Genomic DNA, 8,952 nt, shown 5'->3' on the forward strand with positions numbered 1-8,952 from the left:
TATATGTTTCGATGAGATTCCCTCTCATTGTTCTAAACTCCAGTGAATACAAGTCCAGTCGATCCAGTCTTTCTTCATATGTCAGTCCTGCCATCCCCGGGGATCAGTCTGGTGAAAAATGTGGCCCTTACGGCTAAAGGGATCAAGGGGTATGGAGAGAAAGCAGGAATGGGGTACTGAGGGAATGATCAGCCAGGATCATATTGAATGGCGGTGCAGGCTCGAAGGGCCGAATGGCCTACTCCTGCACCTATTTTCTATGTTTCTGTGTTCGTGTGTTAAGCGCTTCTGATTAGGAGATTCAATTTATCTCTCGAGTTGCCACCTCCTCTTGCCCGCAAATGCCGGTAATCCGTGACTTCTTAAAACTGGGGCTGCTGTTAATCTCCAGGAGCGAAACCAGTTGCTCACTCTGGCACCGCCTCTCCGAAAGCTGATGGTCACACCCCAGGCCAGGCACCAGCTATCCTTGTGCAACCGGGAGCCCTGATCCCTCGTTGCTAGCCTCCGCAGGGCGAGACTGAGCTTGCTGAGGGACGCACCGGGGGGGGCGGGGGGCGGGGTAGTCTAGGAACCTCGGCATTCTCAACTGCAAAGCCCTAGAGCAAGCAAGGCGGATTAAAAATTAACCCAACTGCGTGGCGAGGGGCCGTAGATCACAGGAACACCTGCAGGCGGCTGGCTCAGCTGCCAAAAATATGTCCCAATCGGCAGGCCACATCCTCGCTGCTGTGTTGCTTAATGCACATCAGAAATAGGAGCAGGAGTCGGCCATTCGGCCCCTCGAGCCTGCTCCGCCATTTAATACGATCACGGCTGATCCGATCATGGACTCAGCTCCACTTCCCTGCCCGCTCCCCTTATCGGTTAAGAAACTGTCTATCTCTGTCTTAAATGTATTCAATGTCCCGGCTTCCACAGCTCTCTGAGGCAGCGAATTCCACAGATTTACAACCCTCTGAGAGAAGAAATTCCTCCTCATCTCAGTTTTAAATGGGCGGCCCCTTGTTATAAGAACATGAGAATTAGGAACAGGAGTAGGCCATCTAGCCCCTCGAGCCTGCTCCGCCATTCAACAAGATCATGGCTGATCTGGCCGTGGACTCAGCTCCACTTACCCGCCCGCTCCCCGTAACCCTTAATTCCCTTATTGGTTAAAAATTTATCTATCTGTGATTTGAATACATTCAATGAGCTAGCCTCAACTGCTTCCCTGGGCAGAGAATTCCACAGATTCACAACCCTCTGGGAGAAGAAATTCCTTCTCAACTCGGTTTTAAATTGGCTCCCCCGTATTTTGAGGCTGTGCCCCCTAGTCCTAGTTTCCCCGACCAGTGGAAACAACCTCTCTGCCTCTATCTTGTCTATCCCTTTCATGATTTTAAATGTTTCTATAAGATCACCCCTCATCCTTCTGAACTCCAACAAGTAAAGACCCAGTCTACTCAATCTATCATCGCAAGGTAAGCCCCTCATCTCCAGAATCAGCCTCGTGAATCGTCTCTGAACCCCTTCCAAAGCCAGTATATCCTTCCTTAAGTAAGGTGACCAAAACTGCACGCAGTACTCCAGGTGCAGCCTCACCAATACCCTGTACAGTTGCAGCAGGACCTCCCTGCTTTTGTACTCCATCCCTCTCGCAATGAAGGCCAACATCCCATTCGCCTTCCTGATTACCTGCTGCACCTGCAAACTAACTTTTTGGGATTCATGCACAAGGAGGGTGGTGCACGGAGCAGTGCCGTGCAACAAATTTTTAAGCCGGTTCACGGACTCCCAGGCCGCCTGCAATTTCTGCGGTCTGGAGGAGTCCGTGTTCCATGTTTTTATTGAGTGCACGAGGTTGCAGCCCGTTTCATTATCTAAAGGGGCTGCTCCTGAAATTCTGGCTGCACTTCAGTCCCACTCTCCTGATCTTTGGGCACCCTGTGCGGAGGGGAGCGGGTAGGTCCGAGGGCCTCCTCGCAGGACTGCTCCTGGGCACGGCCAAGGGTGCCATCAGCCAGTCCAGGCAGCGGGCGGTCGAGGGGGTCGTTCAACCGGACTGCCTGCCTCTCTTCCGCTCTTACATCCGGTCCAGGGTGTCCTTGGAGATGGAGCACACGGTGTCCACCGGTACGCTCGCGGCCTTCCGCGAGAGGTGGGCACCGGAGGGACTTGAGTGCATCATCACGCCCGGCAACCAAATTTTAATTTGATTTTACGTTTTAAAGTTTATTTTGTTTTAATTGCCGGTGCTTTTAGTGTCCCCCTCTCCTTTTATAGGAGGCACTGGAAAAAAGGAAAATTTGATTTTAGTGCCCAAAAAAAAAAAAAAAGGGCCTTGTAAATGTCTGCTGTGTCACCCAGGCGGGTGGCATGGTTTTAATGTTTTTGTTTTTGCAGGTAAACTCAAAAGAGTTTCATGCACAAGGAGGGTGGTGCACGGAGCAGTGCCGTGCAACAAATTTTTAAGCCGGCTCACGGACTCCCAGGCCGCCTGCAATTTCTGCGGTCTGGAGGAGTCCGTGTTCCATGTTTTTATTGAGTGCACGAGGTTGCAGCCCCTGTTTCATTATCTAAAGGGGCTGCTCCTGAAATTCTGGCTGCACTTCAGTCCCACTCTCCTGATCTTTGGGCACCCTGTGCGGAGGGGAGCGGGTAGGTCCGAGGGCCTCCTCGTAGGACTGCTCCTGGGCACGGCCAAGGGTGCCATCAGCCGGTCCAGGCAGCGGGCGGTCGAGGGGGTCGTTCAACCTGACTGCCTGCCTCTCTTCCGCGCGTACATCCGCGCCAGAGTGTCCTTGGAGATGGAGCACGCGGTGTCCACCGGTACGCTCGCGGCCTTCCGCGAGAGGTGGGCACCGGAGGGACTGGAGTGCATCATCACGCCCGGCAACCAAATTTTAATTTGATTTTACGTTTTAAAGTTTAATTTGTTTTAATTGCCGGTGCTTTTAGTGTCCCCCTCCCCTTTTATAGGGGGCACTTGGAGAAAAATTCAATTCTGTGCCAAAAAAAAAAGGCATTGTAAATGTTGGTGTTTCCCCCAGATCGGGGGGCACAGTTTAATGTTTTTTCCATTAACTCCCTAAAAGAGTTTCATGCACAAGGACCCCCAGGTCCCTCTGCACCGCAGCATGTTGTAATTTCTCCCCATTCAAATAATATTCCCTTTTACTGTCCGTTCCTCCCCCCCGCCCCCCCCCCCCCCCCAAGGTGGATGACCTCACACTTTCCGACATTGTATTCCATCTGCCAAACCTTAGCCCATTCGCTTAACCTATCCAAATCTCTTTGCAGCCTCTCTGTGTCCTCTACACAACCCGCTTTCCCACTAATCTGTGTGTCATCCGCAAATTTTGTTACACTACACTCTGTCCCCTCTTCCAGGTCATCTATGTATATTGTAAACAGTTGTGTTCTAAGGTCATGGCCCCTAGTTCTAGTCTCCCCCATCAGTGGGAACATCCTCTCTGCATCCACCTCGTCGAGCCCCCTCAGAATCTGATACGTTTCGCTAAGATCACCTCTCATTCACCAGACTGATTCCTGGGAGGGCAGGACTGTCGTATGAGGAGAGATTGGGTCGACTGGGCCTGTATTCACTGGAGTTTAGAAGAATGAGAGGGGATCTCATTGAAAGGTATACAATTCTGACGGGGTTGGACAGACTGGATGCGGGGAGGATGTTTTCCCCCGGGGCTGGGAAGTCTAGAACAAGGGCTCACACAGTCTCAGGATACGGGGTAGGAAATTTAGGAGCGAGATGAGGAGAAATGTTTTCACTCCCGAGGGAGGTGAACCTGTGGAATTCTCTCCCACAGAAGGCTGTGGAGGCCACGTCACTGAATATATTTAAGAGGGAGACAGATAGATTTCTAGACACAAAAGGCATCAAGGGGTCTGGGGAGAAAGCGGGAATCTGGTGTTGAGATAGAGGATCAGCCATGGTCGTATTAAATGGCGGTGCAGGCTCGAGGGGCCGAATGGCCTACTACTGCTCCTATTTTCTGTGTTTCAGTCCCTCGGGCATACTGCAGGCAGGTGGATTAACTCCCCAGGCGAACGACAGCAGCACACACGCGCGCGCAGACAGGTCGAAAAATAAAACACGCAACTCGTGAGGCGAGCGAGTTCACAACGTACCATCATATACGGATCGTCGACTAAGGGATAGAAGAAGTCGGTTGTCTGGACGAGGGACAGGCCACCATGCCGGAGCGGGATCACACACGAGTCCATGCCGATCCCTGAAAGAGACAGTCCCGCATTAGCTCGGGTCAACTGCACAACCCCACTGGGCTCACGTTTATCCCCGTGCAAGAGGCTCAAGCTTTCCACTGCGGCTCAGTGTGTCTCATTCTCGCCTCGGGTCAGTGGTGGGTTCGAGTCCCACTCCAGAGGCCCGAGCGTGTACTCTAGGCCGACACTCCGCTGCCAGTACCGAGGGAGCGATGCACTGCGCTGTCGGAGGGGCGGTGCCGAGGGAGCGCCGTACTGCGCTGTCGGAGGGGCGGTGCTGAGGGAGCGCCGTACTGCGCTGTCGGAGGGGCGGTGCTGAGGGAGCCCCGCACGGTCGGAGGGGCGGTACTGAGGGAGCCCCGCACTGTCAGAGGGGCGGTACTGAGGGAGCCCCGCACTGTCGGAGGGGCGGTACTGAGGGAGCCCCGCACTGTCGGAGGGGCGGTACTGAGGGAGCCCCGCACTGTCGGAGGGGCGGTACTGAGGGAGCCCCGCACTGTCGGAGGGGCGGTACTGAGGGAGCCCCGCACTGTCGGAGGGGCTGTATTTCGGATGAGACGTTAAACCGAGACCCCGTCTGCCCTCTCGGGTGGATGTAAAAGATCCCTTGGCCACTATTGGAAGAAGAGCAGGGGGAGTTCTCCCCGGTGTCCTGGGGCCAATATTTATCCCTCGACCAACATCACTAAAACAGACGATCCAGGTCATTATCCTCCACAGTGGATGGCGAGACAGAGCTAGTTTGGACAAATATTTGAACAAGTATGAGCTGATCAGGGAGCACCCAGCAGGGATTTTGAAATGGGCAAGTCATGTCAAGCGAACCGAGTTAAACTTTTTTTGAGGTCATTTGCAAGGTCGATAAGGGAGTGTCTCTGGATGCGTTATGTGAACTTCCAGAAGTCATTTGATACGGTTTGCTAAACCTGTATCGAACCGTGGTCAGACACTTTGAGCACTGTGCACAGTTCTGGTCTCCATATACCTGGGTTAGACCACACTGGGAGCACCGTGCACAGTTCTGGTCTCCATATACCTGGGTTAGACCACACTGGGAGCACCGTGCACAGTTCTGGTCTCCATATACCTGGGTTAGACCACACTGGGAGCACCGTGCACAGTTCTGGTCACCATATTATAAAAAGGATATAGAGGCACTGGAGAGGGTGCAGAGAAGATTGACAAGGATGATACCAGAAACGCGAGGGTATACATATCAGGAAAGGATGAACAGGCTGGGTCTCTTTTCTCTTTAAAGAAGGCTGAGGGGTGACCTAATAGAGGTCTGTAAAATGATGAAAGGTTTTGATGAGTGGATACAGAGAGAGTGTTTCCACTTGTGGGGAAGAGCATAACTAGAGACCATCGATATAAGATCGTCACTGAGAAACCCAATGGGGAATTCAGGAGAAACCTGAGAGTGGTGAGAATGTGAAACTCGCTGCCACAGGGAGGGGTCGAGGCAAATAGTGTCGATGTATTTAAGGGGGAGGCTGGACAAGCGTATGGGGGAGAAGGGAACAGAGGGTTATGGAGATAGATTTAGATGGGGAAAGACGGGAGGAGGCTCGAGTGGAGCATAAACGGCGCATGGACTGGTTGGGCCCAATGGCCTGTTTCTGGGCCATGTAGCCTGTAATAGGTTCCACATTAAGAGACTAGCACAGATGAGAGCGTGTGAGATTGGTGATCTCCTCCTGTTCCTAATGTAACAGGCTCAAGGGGCTGAACGGCCTCCTCCTGTTCCTAATGTAACAGGCTCGAGGGGCTGAACGGCCTCCTCCTGTCCCTAATGTAACAGGCTCGAGGGGCTGAACGGCCTCCTCCTGTTCCTAATGTAACAGACTCGAGGGGCTGAACGGCCTCCTCCTGTCCCTAATGTAACAGGCTCGAGGGGCTGAACGGCCTCCTGTCCCTAATGTAACAGGCTCGAGGGGCTGAACGGCCTCCTCCTGTTCCTAATGTAACAGGCTCGAGGGGCTGAACGGCCTCCTCCTGTCCCTAATGTAACAGGCTCGAGGGGCTGAACGGCCTCCTCCTGTCCCTAATGTAACAGGCTCGAGGGGCTGAACGGCCTCCTCCTGTCCCTAATGTAACAGGCTCGAGGAGCTGAACGGCCTCCTCCTGTTCCTAATGTAACAGGCTCGAGGGGCTGAACGGCCTCCTCCTGTCCCTAATGTAACAGGCTCGAGGGGCTGAACGGCCTCCTCCTGTCCCTAATGTAACAGGCTCGAGGGGCTGAACGGCCTCCTCCTGTTCCTAATGTAACAGGCTCGAGGGGCTGAACAGCCTCTTCCTGTCCCTAATGTAACAGGCTCGAGGGGCTGAACGGCCTCCTCCTGTCCCTAATGTAACAGGCTCGAGGGGCTGAACGGCCTCCTCCTGTCCCAAATGTAACAGGCTCGAGGGGCTGAACGGCCTCCTCCTGTCCCTAAAGCAGGCGAGCGAACGTGTACAGGCAGCCGTTGAAGTGTACTGGCAGTGGGAGTTACTGCTTTTGCAGCGGTGAGTGGAAGGAAGCTGAAATAAATTGCGAAACACAGGTCGACGTTCAATGGGGCCCATTTGGAAAATGCTGCCAAACTTGGTTCCGAGGCTTGCGGTCGTTACAGATAGTTACCGGTCGGTGATGTTCCAGCTCATTCCCCACAAGGGAGTTCACAACCCAATTCTCCAGCAAGCAACACTGGCTGAATATTTAGCGTTTCTTTAAAAAAACATTTGTAGGGCGATGGTGAAAGAGCTGGGGCGGAGGGGGCAGTTTGTCTATCAAAGAGCCCGCATAGGCCCGATGGCTCTATCTGTGCACGGTCGTACAATTCGCAACAGCAGGCCCTGCTTCAAAAATAAAATAAACTAGTTGGCCGTTTATTTTGCCGTTTTAACAGTGAGGCATTCCCCTGCAATTTCCGTCCTCCTGTTGGCAAACACGAGAGCCAACTGGTGCAAGTGAGCCATGGTTTGCCACTGGTCTGGTGTGGAAGACGTGCCCCTGATCAATCCAACCCCGTCGCTCCCTCCCTTTCTCTCTCATGAACCGGAGCAGGAATTTGGGGGTAGGGAGACATCAGCTACCCATTCGCCCCCCGCCATCCCGTTCCCCGTGTTAGGTGGGCCGAGGGTGGATCGCCCAGGGTTTCCTGCCCCTGGTCAGCGCCCAGCGACACTCCTGTTGTGGAGCGCGAGAAGGGGAGGAGCTGAGGGCCGCGATGCCCCCCACAGTCGAACATCCAGCCCACGTCCGCTCGCTCGGCTCGTCTTCGCACGCCCCCCCTGGGGCGTAGGTACCAGAGGGCAATCAGGTAGCAATGCCGGGGGGGGGGGAGCACAGACATGTTGGAACCCAGTCTCAAGCCCCGCCCTCTTCCCCGGGCAGGAGCGCCACCCTCCATTGGCGGAGACGCACGGCAATCAACGGGGCACCGCCCTATCCGACCATTGGCCAGAACCAACTGTGCCTCAACCCTGATTGGCCCCCTAACCCCACTCAACCCTGATTGGCCCCCTAATCCCCCAACCCTGATTGGCCCCCTAAACCCCCCCCCATCCCCGATTGCCCCCCTAAACCCTGATTGGCCCCCTAATCCCCCCAACCCCGATTGGCCCCCCAACCCTGATTGGCCCCCCAACCCCGATTGGCCCACTAATCCCCCCAACCCTGATTGGCACCCTAATCCCCCCCAACCCGGATTGGCACCCTAATCCCCCCCAACCCTGATTGGCCCCCCAACTGCACTCAACCCTGATTGGCCCCCTAACCCCTCAACCCCAATTGGCCCCGTAACCCTGATTGGCCCCCTAATCCCCCCAACCCTGATTGGCCCCGTAACCCTGATTGGCCCCCTAATCCCCCCAACCCTGATTGGCCCCCTAACCCCTCAACCCTGATTGGACACCCAACCCTGATTGGACCCCTAACCCCACTCAACCCTGATTGGACCCCTAACCCCTCAACCCTGATTGGACCCCTAACCCCTCAACCACGATTGCCCCCCCCCCCCACGCGGGGTTGATGTAAAGTGTGTGGGGGGGACACCACGTGGCCTCCGCCGCAGCCCATTGGGGGCCTCCTCCGCTGATTGGCTGATTGCGGGGGGGGGGGGAGCGGACAATGGTTCGGGAACATTCTCTCACCGATCCGCGGCATGACGGCCCCCAGGAACTGTCCTGCTCCCCCGCCGCCGCCGTCCTCCTCCCCTCCGCCTCCGCATCCTCCTCCTCCGCCTCCAGCGGCGCCATCGGCGGCCGGCGGCTCGGGCCCGAGTCCCTGCAGGAGTTTGAGCAGCACCTCCTGCGGGACCTTGCAGCCTCATCCCTTCAGGTCGGACAGCGCCGTCAGGCGGAAGGCCTTGTCCAGCTCGTGGTCCTCGGGGTCGAACGGGCGGTAGAAGGCGGCCGCCGCCATCTTCACTTTGCAGCAGCAGCCTCGGGGCGGGCGGCCTCGCTCTTGTCTGCTCTGGCCCCGCCGTCAACTGCGCGCACGCGCGCTCACGGCAGCCGACGTAAGTGTGTGCGCTCACGGCAGCCGCCTTAATAAGTGTGCGCACGCGCGCGCTCACGGCAGCCGACTTAATAAGTGTGCGCACGCACGCGCTCACGGCAGCCGACTTACTAAGTGTGCGCACGCGCGCGCTCACGGCAGCCGACTTACTAAGTGTGCGCACGCGCGCGCTCACGGCAGCCGGCCCCCCCCCCCCAAGTACGCAACTGCGCACGTGCGGTACGCTG

At 55.8% G+C, this 8,952-nt stretch overlaps 1 pseudogene; it reads right to left on the reverse strand.

Moving 5' to 3' along the window:
- The window catches only part of LOC139257690 (selenide, water dikinase 1-like), a 33,589-nt pseudogene extending 24,882 nt beyond the window's left edge, over positions 1 to 8,707 (reverse strand).
- Positions 8,708 to 8,952: the final 245 nt, after the last annotated feature.

This window comes from Pristiophorus japonicus, unplaced genomic scaffold (genome assembly GCF_044704955.1).
Source record: "Pristiophorus japonicus isolate sPriJap1 unplaced genomic scaffold, sPriJap1.hap1 HAP1_SCAFFOLD_896, whole genome shotgun sequence".
In the NCBI taxonomy this organism is placed as follows: domain Eukaryota; kingdom Metazoa; phylum Chordata; class Chondrichthyes; family Pristiophoridae; genus Pristiophorus; species Pristiophorus japonicus.